Below are 14075 nucleotides of genomic sequence, written 5' to 3' on the forward strand. Positions count from 1 at the left end.
GCTTTTTTGCATTTCTTTTCCATGGGGATGGTCTTGATCCCTGTCTCCTGTACAATGTCATGAACCTCAGTCCATAGTTCATCAGGCAGTCTATCAAACCCCTTATGATTATCCAATAGAGTGATGAATTGGTTCAAGGGATTAGGTCTGGTAGACAGAGTGCCTGAAGAACTACGGACAGAGGTTCATAACACTGTACAGGAGGCATTGACCAAAACCATACAATAGAAAAAGAAATGCAAGTAGGCAAAGTGGTTGTCTGAGGAGGTTTTACAAATAACTGGGGAAAGAAGAGAAGCAAAAAGCAAGGTAGAAAGGGATAGATATGCCCACCTAAATGCAGAGTTCCAAAGAAAAGCAAGGAGCATTAAGAAAGGTTTCTTAAATCAACAATGCAAAGATATAGAGAAAAATGAAAGAATGGGAAAGACCAGAGATCTCTTCAAGAAAATTGGAGATAGCAAGGGAACATTTCATGCAAGGATGGGCACAATAAAGGACAGTAATAGTAAGGACCTAACAGAAGCAGAAGAGATTAAGAGGATGTGGCAAAATACACAAAAGAACTATACAAAAAAGTTTCTAATGACCCAGATAACCACTGTGTGGTTACTCTCCTAGAGCCAGATATCCTGGAATGTGAAGTCATGTGGGCCTTAGGAAGTATTACTGCAAACAAAGCTAGTGGAGGGATGGAATTCCAGCTGAGTTATTTCAAATTCTAAAAGATGATGCTATTAAAGTGCTACACTCAATAGGTTAGCAAATTTGGAAAACTCAGCAGTAGCCACAGAACTAGAAAAGGTCAGTTTTCATTCAAATCCCAAAGAAAGGCAATGCCAAAGAGTACTCCAACTACCAGACAATTGCACTTATTTTACATGCTAGCAAGATTATGCTCAAAATTCTTCAAGCTAGGCTTCAACAGTATGTGAACTGAGAACTTCCAGATGTACAAGGTGGGTTTAGAAAACACAGAGGAACCAGAGATCAAATTGCCAGCATCTGTTGGATTACAGAAAAAAACAATGAAATTCTAGAAAAGCATCTAGTTCTGCTTCAATGACTACACTAAAGCCTTTGACTGTTTGGATCACAACAAACTGTGGAAAATTCTTCAAGAGGTGGAAATACCAGACCACATTACCTGCCTCCTGAGAAATCTGTATGCAGGTCAAGAAGCAACAGTTAGAACTGGACATGGAACAACAGACTGGTTCCAAATAGGAAAAGGAGTACATCAAGGCTTTGTATTGTTGCCCTGCTTATTTAACTTCTATGCAGAGTACATCATGCAAAATGCCAGGATGGATGAAGTACAAGCTGGAATCAAGGCTGCCAGGAGAAATACCAATAACTTCAGATATGCAGATGACACCACCCTTATGGCTGAAAGTGAAAAGGAACTAAAAAGCCTCTTGATGAAGGTGAAAGAGGAGAGTGAAAAAGCTGGCTTAAAACTCAACATTCAGAGAAATAAGATCATGGCGTCCTCTCCCATCACTTCATGGCAAATAGATGGGGAAACAATGGAAACAGTGACAGACTTTATTTTCTTGAGCTCCAAAATCACTGCAGATGGTGACCGCAGCCACGAAATTAAAAGACGCTTGCTCATGGAAGGAAAACTATGAGAAACATAGACAGTATATTAAAAACCAGAGATGTCACTTTGTAGACAAATGTCCATATAGTACAAGCTAGCTTTCCAGTAGTCATCTGTAGATGCTGACCATAAAGAAGAGTGAGTGCAAAAAGAATTGATGTTTTTGAATTATGGTGCTGGAGAAGATTCTTGAGAGTCCCTTGGCCTGCAAGGAGAGAAAACCAGTAAATCCTAAAGGAAATCATCCCTGAATATCCACTGGATGCTGAAGCGAAAACTCCTATACTCTGGACACCTGAGGAGAAGAGCCAAGAAATTAGAAAAGACCCTGATGCTGTGAAAGGTTGAAGGTAAAAGGAAAAGAGGGTGGCAGAGGATGCGATGGTTGGATGGCATCATTGACTCATGGACATGAATTTGAGCAAATTCCAGGAGATAGTGAAGGACAGGGAAGCCTGGTGTGCAGCAGTCCGTGGGGTCACAAAGAGCTGGACACAACTTAGTGACTACCCTACAACAATAACAGAAGGACGTGTCAAAATATTAAAGAAATTGAAATTCCTATAGTAAAACTGTATGATCTGACATATACCTCTGATAGAACTTCACTAGACAGGCTAGTCACTCATTTTTATGCTCAGTGAGAACAATAGCAACAAAAAATAAAATTGAAATCTCCAGCATCAGCACATTTTTCCCAGTAATTGGGCAAGATCTCTCCGTACAGTTTTCTTTGTGAGCCTCAGCCAGGACCCCAAGGGATAGCATGAGTAATGATTCATCACGTACTCAGCACATACTTGTTAAGTAGCTATTGAGCATGTGATTTCACCAATGAACAGATGGTCCCTGCCTTCATGATCCTAGAGACTAGTAGAGAAGAGAGATATGAACAATGGGTATATAAACTACAGTATTTCAGTGGCAAAGTACACAAAATTGTGGTTGGTCTGGGCTTCCCTGGAGAAATAAAACATAAAAGTAGAGATCTCAGAAATGATTAGGACTTAGGTACTGAAGATGGGAGTGATGTAGGAAAAAGTAGAAACTGTATTGAGAAAACTGGACTTTTGAAGACTCCACAGAGGGAAAAACAAAGATGCAACTATAGTCTAGAGTAGGTATGGGATGGCTGGAACTAAGACATCCTACTAAGAAAGAGATTGGAGAAATATAATAATGATAAAGTTGATATTCATCTGGCACCTACCACAGTCAGATGCATTATCTTTAGCATATTATAATGTCCAGTTCATACAATATTCATAAAAACCCTAAGAAGGAGATATTATTATTATACCAATTTTACAAGTTCAGTAATGTTGTCATGGTTACACAGTGGTTAAATGAGTAGACGGCAAAACTTTGAACCTCTGGGTTTTGATTCCAGAGCTCACACTCATAATCAGTGATCTCTGCTGCCTCTGGACTATGATAAACCTGTTAGGACAAGAGAATTTTAGTCGTCATCTTATAGTCCAGGAATTAACGTATGCTCCTCATCCCAGAATGACTGAATTAGGAACTCTGTAGCAGGCCCAGCAATCCATAATTTCACAAGCTCTCTAGGTGATTCTAATGATCAATAAAATGTGAGAACCTCTGATGTAGACAGTGAGAACTGCTGCAACATTTTTAAGCAGAGAAGTGACTTAGATGATGCTCCCTGAGAGTTGGTCATTCTTATCCACACAACCAAAGGGGAAACCATAAGTTTGGGTTTGATAGTTCTCACTTCAGAGGGAAGTAAGACTCAAACTCTCTCATTTTCTCCTTTGCACCTGCAAAGTCACATGCCTACTCCCCCTACTCACAGAGAATGAAGTTAAAAACAAAGGCTACTAAAAGTGGCAGGAGTAACGGAGCCTCCTTAACCCGATGGGTGAATCGAGAAAAATAAAAGTAACCTTTGTGATCGTATTGCAGGAAAAATGCCACTAATAAGGCATGACTTAGATAAATTTTAATCTATTAGAATTGCTTAGTTTTATGAGTAAAAATAGTATCCATGTAACAATTAAAGATATTTCTCATTCTTTTGACCAAAAAAAAATTTTCATTAGGAATAGCTGTAGTAATAACTATATTTATGTTTTTTGCAAAATACACATCATAGTATTAGAGTAACATGAAATTTTCACTCATTTAGAAAGGGGTGGATAGGAATTAAAAAATACCTTTAGAAAGTCAAATTTAATGTCTACTAGAAGGATTACAATAGAACAGTAATCTTCAATTGGTATTTTATTTCTTTTCAACTAAGTTACATCCATTTCATTAACCTGCAGTAAACTTCTTCCACTACCAATTTTTACATTTAATGCTTTTAATGCCCTTTAATCTGATTTTCAAGGACTATACTTAGACTACTATGATTTACTTACTGAAACTCAATCAACCTAGAAATCAGAAACTGTTAAAAATTTTGTAAAAAATATGAAAATGACTAATAATATACATATTTTTGAGGAGAGAACAAATATTTGAAAAAACTAATAAAGCAACTAACTTGGTCTTGAAATACTCTTAAGGATGAAAAAAAAAAAAAAAAGGATTTAATCTGGTGCCCATTCTCACCTCAAATTCATGTGTGAGTAAAGAAAAAGAAATATCATATTTATTTGTGTGGCTAGGATTCAACATGCTGTGCTTGAAATCCAGGGAAGAAAATGCAGGATTTAAAATAAATATACACAGTTTTATATAATCATGCCGCTGTGTTTCTTGAGTCCCGTATCTTCAAGGTAACCTAGAAGGCAATGGCACTCCACTCCGGTACTCCTGCCTGGAAAATCCCATGGACGGAGAAGCCTGGTGAGCATCAGTCCATGGGGTCGCTGAGGGTCGGACACGACTGAGCGACTTCACTTTCACTTTTCACTTGCATGCATTGGAGAAGGAAATGGCAACCCACTCCAGTGTTCTTGCCTGGAGAATCCCAGGGACGGGGGAGCCTGGTGGGCTGCCGTCTATGGGGTCGCACAGAATCAGACACGACTGAAGCAACTTAGCAGCAGCAGTACTTTGATTAAAAGTTTTTTCATTCTTATTAACTGACAGACACACAGCAGCAGGGAGAAGAGAAGTGGCCACCCCCCTCCCTCTCTTTTCCTCCCCCTTTCCACGTTTCCTCTTTCTAGTGTGTGAGATGAGTGCAATTATGCAGTAGTTCGAACATTCTTTGGCATTGCCTTTCTTTGGGCTTGGAATGAAAACTGACATTTTCCAGTCCTGTGGCCACTGCTGAGTTTTCCAAACTTGCTGGCATATTGATTGCAGCACTTTCACAGTGTCGTCTTTTAGAATTTGAAATAGCTCAACTGAAATTCCATCACTTCCACTAGCTTTGTTCATAGTGATGCTTCCTAAGGCCCATTCATATCCCAGGCTGTAGGTGAGTGATCACACCACCATGGTTATCTGGGTGATGAAGATCGTTTTTGTATAGTTCTGTATATTCTTGGCACCTATTCTTAATATCTTCTGCTACTGTTAGGTCCATACCATTGCTGTCCTTTATTGAGCCCATTTTTGCATGAAGTGTTCCCTTGGTATCTCTAATTTTCTTGAAGAGATCTCTAGTCTTTCCCATTCTATTAGTTTCCTCTATTTCTTTGCATTGATCACTGAGGAAAGCTTTCTTATCTCTCCTTGCTATTCTTTGGAACTCTGAAATTCCCCAGGCCAGAATATTGGAGTGGGTAGCCTTTCCCTTCTCCAGCAGATCTTCCCAACCCAGGGATTGAACCCAGGACTCCTGCATTGCAGGCGGATTCTTTACCACCTTAGCCACAAGGGAAATCCAAGAATACTGGAGTTGGTAGCCTATCTCTTCTCCAGGGGATCTTCCCAACCCAGGAATCAAATTGGTATCTCCTTCACTGCAGGCAGATTCTTTACCAACTGAGCTATCAGGGCCACATGAGAAGGCAGCAATTATTTGGCAGTTCACTAAAACCTTCACTAGCTTCAGAGTAAATTATGTCAGCATCTGTGTATGTCCACAGTGGCAGGACATCTGACACCCAGAGCCAAAGGGGGAGGGATTGAGTCTGGACTGAGCAGAGGTTCGGAGGAGGGGAGAGGCGCTAATTACCTGGGTCCCTCTGCCTCCTCATAGGCCCCCATCCTGCACAGTGGACGAGGAAAGCCTGGAGAAGAATGAGTGGAGGAAACACAGGGTTCCCCACTCTTTTCTGTTCACCTACTCTTTAGTTAGAACAACCCTGGTGGCTTAGAGGTTAAAGCGTCTGCCTGCAATGCAGGAGACCTGGGTTCGATCCCTGGGTTGGAAGATTCCCTGGAGAAGGAAGTAGCAACCCACTCCAGTATTCTTGCCTGGAGAATCCCATGGACAGAGGAGCGTGGTGGGCTACAGTCCATGGTGTCGCAAAGAGTCGGACACAACTGAGCGACTTCACTTTCACTTTCTTTCACTCGTTAATTAAACAACTATGCATCAACCATCTACCTGTACTAAGTACATAGTGTAAGTTAAACTTTACCATGAATCTTGACCGCTTGTGGTTTATAATCAAGTGATGGTAACAAACTTGAAGTGATTATATAAGTTATTACATCACTACAACTGTGACAAAAGCTACAAGGTGAGAGAGCAGAGTGCTTTTAGGGAGAATGACTGGAGCACCATGCTGTAGCCATGCCCATCTCCAGAAAAGAAGAAAAGAGAGCCAATATTGTGTAACAATCATTATCAGAATGAATTTCTATTTCTCAGGGCAACAGTGGTATAGATGATAGCATTAATACAGTAATGTCAAGGAATTTAGAAAATGCTGGCTACATGATAAGCCATATAATGAACTATGTATAAAATTTTGTTATTGTAAAGATGAAAAGAAATCCCTGGAATCTTCCCCTCCCCACCAGATTTTAATAATACACATTCCTCACAAAAAGAAGGAAACACATTTTCAATCTTATGCACCTGTGTGGCTAGTCAATTATTCACAATGCATCATGGATCTGATACATAGTTTCTCTACCTAATTCTGTTGGACAGCCAATTTGTAATGCTAACCAAAATGTGCACAGGAACCTTAAAGGAACCATCACAGATATTTTCTGAGGATCCATTTAGTGGTAAATTGAGGGATATTTGGAAGAGTCAGATGTGGACAGATATCATCTTAGCACATGTTTATCTATCATCTGGAACTGCCAATAAATATAGTGTTTAAATTGCAGTGGTTAAGAATAAAGACCCTGATAATGAGAGAATCTAGCAGTAGATCATATAAATGATTACAGGGCTGTATAAAAATGACTACCAGACCAGCCACAAAAAGTATAACAGGAACAACCTTTGATTATTTGTTAATCATTCAGGCCAGTGGTTCTCAAAATTTAGGTGGGGGGCATAAGAATTGCTGGATGAACCTATTAAAATAAATACAGATCAGAGGCTCTGATTAGAGATTCTAAGCATCTAATAAAGGGGAAAATTCCAGAATCTGCTTGTTTAACAAGCATCCCAGGCAATCTAAATACTTCTCTTAGACAGTATTCTGACAAACAAAACTTTGAATAATTTTCAAGTTATCATCCAGGATCATCCCCCTCTTTTGACTCCAGTGGTCCTAGACTACCTTCAGTTCCTGAAACAAACTGTGATCAATCTCTCCCAGGACTTTTCCATTAACAGCTGCCTTTCTAGGAATGATTTTCTGATACTTCTTGGGCCAACTCCAACTTCAAGTGTAAACATCACCTCCCCAGGGGAATTCCCTGCTTCTGCAGATCAGATTAGCAACTCTGGCCATACACTCCAATATGCCCTTTACCTCTCCTTCTCACACATGTATTTCTCCTGTTCAGTGTCTATCTCTTCCCATATGCCCCCACCTCCAAGTCAAGAGCTCCATGGAGGAAGAAATCATGTTTATCTTGGTCACCATTACATCCCCAACACTTCTCACAGTGCTGGGCAGAATGGCCACTCAGCACAATTTAATGAACAAAAAAATGAATGAATGTTAATATACAAACCTCCTCATGAGAGGCAGTACTACCTGCAATTTCTCCTTTATCTGTCATTTAGATCCATTTTTAAGAACAGCACTTAATAGGGAAAAAGATAAGGATATTTTCTTTGGGGTAAAAACAGGAGAATGTGAGATTAAAAATAGCTCCCTCTTCAGTCTGCCTGGACATGAGTCTCAGTGAACTCCGGGAGTTGGTGATGGACAGGGAGGCCTGGCGTGCTGCGATTCATGGGTTCGCAAAGAGTCGGACACGACTGAGTGACTGATCTGATCTGATCTGATCAGTCTGCTTGAAGTAAAATGCTACTGCCCATGTTGATCTGGGGTATAAAAAATGCTGCATGCACTGCTCATTTATGATCTGCAGATCATTGAGATGGCTACTTATCCTTGTCAGCACAACCTCTTACTATTAAGAGCTATTAAATATCAACTATGTCAGGGACTGAGAGAGGCTCATGTAAATTATCCCTGGAGATCTTGGGAGGAAAAAAATGTGATGACTGATTACAGATTAGTAACTGAATGGACCTCTGCATTAGATTTTGTGACATTCAATTGTAGCTATTAGCATGATCTCTCAGAATATCAACACAAAAATTTGAGAAAAATTATTTTCAACTGATTGTTACTGATGAAGTCATGGGCTTTCCAGGTGGTGCTAATGGTAAAGAACCCAGCTGCCAGTGTAGGAAACATGAGTTATGGGTTTGATCTCTAGGGTTGCAGATTGGACACAACTGAAGCGACTTAGCTAGCACACACCCACAAAGTCATCTAGGTGTATATTAGATAAGCCTTTACTGAGTGCTAGGCAAAATGAATAAAACAAAGGTTCTGTACCCATAAAAGATTTTTAACCTGGTTGGTGATTATATCAGCTTTTTTCTAAACATACCTATGGAACAATGACAAATCTCAATATTACATAGCAATAAACATCTGTTCTGTGTCTGCAAAATTCAGTTTATCTACACTGGGTTCATTCATGCATCTGAGGGTAAACTAATCTAGACTGATTTTAGCTGGGTCAGTTGGGTTCTGCTTCATATGTTTATTACCCTTATTCTGGAACCAGCAACCTAGTCTGAGGCTGGCATTTCATGGCAATGGCTGAAGCACAGGAGAATAAACACAGTTTGGAAGCTCTCCTTCAAGTCTCTGTTTGCATCACAGTTATGGACTTCCCTGGTGGCTGAGATGGTAAAGCGTCTGCCTAAAATGCGGGAGACCCAGGTTCGATCCCTGGGTCAGGAAGATCCTCTGGAGAAGGAAATGGCAACTCATTCCAGTACTCTTGCCTGGAAAATCCCATGGATGGAGGAACCTGGCAGGCTACAGCCCATGGGGTCTCAAAGAGTTGGATATGACTGAGCAACTTCACTTCATGGATATCTTATTGGCCTAAGCTAGTCACATGCCTAAACTCAGAATAAAAAGGCAGGGAAAATACTTCACCTCTTGATGGAATACTTCAAAACAAAGCACAGGGTGTGGATAAAAAGAGGGGAGGAAGAATCAGCAAGTAATGCAATCGATTATAGTAATATGAAGATGGGAACAAGAGAAAAAGAGCCAGTAACAGTAAAGAATCTGCCTGCAATGCAGGAGACCTGGGTTCAATTCCTGAGTTGGAAGATGCCCTGGAGGAGGAAATGACAAACTTCTCCAGCATTCTCTTGCTTGGAGAATTCCATGTACAGAGGAGCCTGGCCAGCTACAGTCCATGGGGTCACACACAGTTGGACATGACTGAGGGACTAACAAACTTTGAGAAATGTCAGGACTGAGCAAATAAAAGTTATTCCTTTATTTTCACTACAACTCTGGTGACTTATGTTAAAACCTTAGCAGCAAGCCAATATGTTTGCTTAAGTGTTTCTAGTTGGTGAAATTTAAGATTTATCTGAAGGATCAAGAACTCTCCATAAGTCCTTGAATCTAAAGTTTGCTCAACATTAGAAAAACATCAAGTAGCAATAGCCAGGACATGGAAGCAACCTAGATGTCCATCAGCAGATGAATGGATAAGAATGCTGTGGTACATAAACACAATGGAGTATTACTCAGCCATTAAAAAGAATACATTTGAATCAGTTCTAATGAGGTGGATGAAACTGGAGCCTATTATACAGAGTGAAGTAAGCCAGAAAGGAAAACACCAACACAGTATACTAATGCATATATATGGAATTTAGAAAGATGGTAACGGTAACCCTGTATGCAAGACAGCAAAAGAGACACAGATGTATAAAACAGTCTTTTGGACTCTGTGGGAGAGGGAGAGGGGGGAATGATTTGGGAGAATGCATTGAAATATATATAATATCATATATGAAATGAATCGCCAGTCCAGGTTCGATGCAGGATACAGGATGCTTGGGGCTGGTGCACTGGGATGACCCAGAGGGATGGTACGGGGAGGGAGGTGGGAGGGGGGGTTCAGGATGGGGAACACGTGTACACCCATGGTGGATTCATGTTGATGTATGGCAAAACCAATACGATATTGTAAAGTAATTAGCCTCCAATTAAAATAAATAAATTTAAATTAAAAAACTATAAAAAAGTAAATAAATAAAGTTTGCTCAACATTAGAAAAACATCAAGTAGCAAGAGTTTTAATAGCATGGGATAATAGATATAGGATAAAAGTTCCTTAATGCTATTTGAAAGCCACTAAGTATTAGAATACTATAAGGAGGAAGTTCTGAATTGTGTTTCTATTCTTTATTAAGATGCTTTGTGTAATTAGCAGTGTTTCTATCAGAATAAATAGTAATTTGGAATTCATCCAAATTAAAAGCCCAAATGAAACAGAAACATTAGTGGTGAGTAGAATGTTAAAAGAGTCAAACTTCTCTAGGGTAGATATGTCTGTGCAAGTTGGTGCAATTTAAATCAAATCTATAGAATCCATGTGGAATAACACAGAATAAATAGAGAGGAAATTTATGGGAGGAGGAACTAACAACTCAACAGATATCCAACCAGAAGAGAAATTCATTTCCAGTTTTCTGAAAACTCTAAAAATCAAATTAAGTTCTATACATACCATCATGAAATCTGCTTTGGCATCTTAAAAAATAAAAAAGGCAAATATATGTTTAAAAAGTCATCATTCATCCTTTGTTACTCAGTATCTTATGGTTCTGGTAATGAAAAATGTTACCAAGTGGAAAGCATGACTTATTACAATACTATAATACTAGGAGTATGGATGGTGCTCATGCTCAATTCCAACTGACCCTCCGAGCCCCCGTGGACTGATAGTTCACCAGCTCCTCTGTCCATGGAATTTTCTAGGCAAGAATACTACAGAAGGTTGCCATTTCCTTTCCCAGGGAAGACTAAGGATACCACCTTCTATAGAGAAGGTTTGAAAGCATATCCAACATGATTTACCATTAGTACTTAAGAGAAGCGACCAGGTCACGTCACCTGGATCTAATTTGTCATTGTGCCACCAGCATCATCTGCTTCAGTGTTCACTGCTCATATGACAGAGATGTGTCATGCACAGATGCAGTCAAGTTGAGTCTAGATAACTATAACTAGAGACATTCCAAATTAGTTACTTACAATGTCTAGGAGAGTCAAACAAGACAGTTCTGGTCTATGCCTACCATGGAAGCAAATGTTTTCTTGGGATAATATAAATAAGCATAGATATTAAGACCTTATCAGCTCCTACAAAACAGAGAAGATCCAGGTGTAGTGATGACCTGCAAAAAATTAACCTCTTAAGCAAAAATATTCATTTCTAGCATTATCTCAACACCTAAAATTATAAAACTTGTAGGAGTAAACATAGGAGAACATCTTCATGACCTCAGGTTGGGTTTCTGTTTTGTTTTGGGTGTGACTCCAGGCTTGTGAGATCTTAATTCCCTGGCCAAGGGTTGAATGTGAGCTCTCAGCAGAGAGAGTCTGGAGTCCTAACCTCTGGACACCAGGGAATTCCCACAACCTCAGTTTAATTAAGGTTTCTTACATAGGATAATAATAAATTGGATTTCACTATAATTAGAAAGTACTCTTTAAAGGACACTGTTAGGAAAGGAAATAAGCCAAAGTCTTGTTAGCAAAACACATACCTCCTCTTAAAGTAACTGGTTCAGCATATATAAATAATTCATACAATTCAAAAAAAAAAAAAAAGAAGATAAATACCACATTCTTTAAAACAAATTATAAAATATTTGAACTGATACTTTACAAAAGAAATACAGGTGGAGAAATAAGCACATGTGAAATTTCTCAACGTATTGGTTACTAGTTAAAAGCACAATGATACACTACTGTCCATGTACTAATATCAGTTAACGTTAAAGAAAAGCAACCTGAAAATACCAAGTGTTGGGAAGAGGCAGCGCAAGTGAAACAATCATACACTGCTAGTGAGATTGCACGATGATACACCAACTTTGGGAAACAGCAGTTTCTGGCAGAAGTCGACATACACCTAACAAATAATCCAGAAATTCCACTGCTAGATGTTCACTCAAACGAAAAAAAAAAATCTGTCTCTACAAAGACGTGTATGAGAACGTTAAAGAAACTTTTTTATAAATAGTTATTTATTCTAGAAATAACCCAGATGTCTATTAACTGCTTAAGAGATAAACTGTGGTATATCCATAAAACATTATTCAGCACTGACAGGAACAAAATACCGCTACCTGCACCAAGACAAAAGGCTAGACACTTTAATATTTCACTTCTATAAAAATCTTAAAAAGGCAAAACTGTAGAGAAAGAGAACAGATCAGATATTAGCACTGATGGGGAGGGGTGGGGGACTGACCGCAAAGGGCCATGAGGAAACGTCTGGGGTCACAGAAATGTTCTGTGTCTCAGTTGTGGTGGTTGTTACACAGTTATTTACACTTGCTGAAACTTACCAAACTGCAAAACTAAATGTGAGAATTTGTGCTATGTAAATTACATTTCAGTACATTAGACCTTTTACAAAAGAGACAAACAATGGTAGCTTAAACCAGGGTCATAAGAGAGAAAATGGGAAGGTGAAGAAGCGTAAGTGGAAGCCTGACCAAAATGGTGATACAGGAGACTCCTGAGCATCCCTCCTTCTCACGGACATAACAAGTGTATAGCTATACACAGAGCAGTTACCTCTGAGAAAATTCCAGAAAGTAGCTGAACAACTCCTACACATAATATAAGTGAAAAAAATACCTACAATGAAATGGAAAGTCTGAGACTCTTGCCGTAAAGCCCAACACACTAACATACAGTCAGTAGCAAACTCCCAACTGCCAGCTTCCCCCTGAGGACCTAAGAGTTTGGACCCCCCAGTTAGTGGTCCCAGCTTTTATGATTTCCATCCTGGGGGTGGATTCCCCAAACACCTAGCCCTGAAAGTCAGTGAGGCTTTCATCAAGAGACCCACGAGAATATAGCAAACAAGTGAGCAACTGTTAACATGTCCGTAAGCCCTCACCATGGCTCTTCTTCCTCTGCCAGCACAGACGGAGCAGAGAAAAATCACTCATTCCCCAGGCTTTCCCTAAAAGGAGCCCATCTGCATACTCTGGAAGCTGCTGCCTGGAGGTCAGGCTGCTAATTTAGCACATATCTAGGGACTTGCTGTGGTCATCACTGAAAACCAGGGGAGCCTGCAGACACTTCCCTTTCCTTCTAGCTGAAGCTGGCTCTAAGTCACCAGTATTTCCCTGAAAGGAGTTTGTACACATGTTTGCATCGCAGCTTTTGTGGCTGCTGCCCCATAGACCAGTCCCCAAACTTCCTGGTTCTGCTGGCTAATAAGGCTACCATGTACAAGTCTCACACATGGGGTAATAAGCTGCTCAACACTGGTCTAATGGTTTGGGGGATATGATGCCAAAAGAAAAAGCAACAAAAGCAAAAACAAGTGGGATATATCAAACTAAAAAGCTTTTGATCATCAAGGGAAACCATGAACAAAAAGAAAAGGTAATGTGGAATAGGAGAAAATATTTGTAAACCACACATCTAATAAGGGGTTAATATCCAAAACAAGGAACTGATAGAACTCAAGAGCAAAAAACCAAATAGTCCCCCCAAAATGGGCCAAGGATCTGAATAGACATTTTTCCAAAGAAGACATGCAGATGGCCACCAGACACGTGAAAAGATGCCCAATATTATTAATCATCAGGAAATGCAAATCAACTCACACCTGTTCGGATGGCTATTATCAGAAAGATAAGAGACAACAGATGTTACTGAAGATGTGGAGAAAAGAGAACGACTGTACAGTGTTGGTGGAAATCTAAGTTGGTACAGTCACTAGAGAACACAGTATTAAGGTTCCTCAAGAAATTACAAAACAAACTCCCCTATGATCCAGTAATCTACTTCCAGGTATGTATCCAAAGAACAAAATCATGATCACAAAGAGATATCTTTACTCCAAGACTCACAACATTATTTACAATAGCCAAGGTATGGAACTAACC

General features: G+C 39.6%; 1 non-coding gene across 1 annotated transcript; it reads left to right on the forward strand.

Moving 5' to 3' along the window:
* The first annotated feature begins 8796 nt into the window (after positions 1 to 8796).
* TRNAF-AAA (transfer RNA phenylalanine (anticodon AAA)) lies at positions 8797 to 8869 on the forward strand. Its single transcript has one exon. It is a non-coding gene; the product is annotated as a tRNA-Phe (tRNA).
* The last annotated feature ends 5206 nt before the right edge of the window (positions 8870 to 14075 follow it).

Source organism: Bos javanicus, chromosome 2, assembly GCF_032452875.1.
Source record: "Bos javanicus breed banteng chromosome 2, ARS-OSU_banteng_1.0, whole genome shotgun sequence".
Lineage (NCBI taxonomy): Eukaryota > Metazoa > Chordata > Mammalia > Artiodactyla > Bovidae > Bos > Bos javanicus.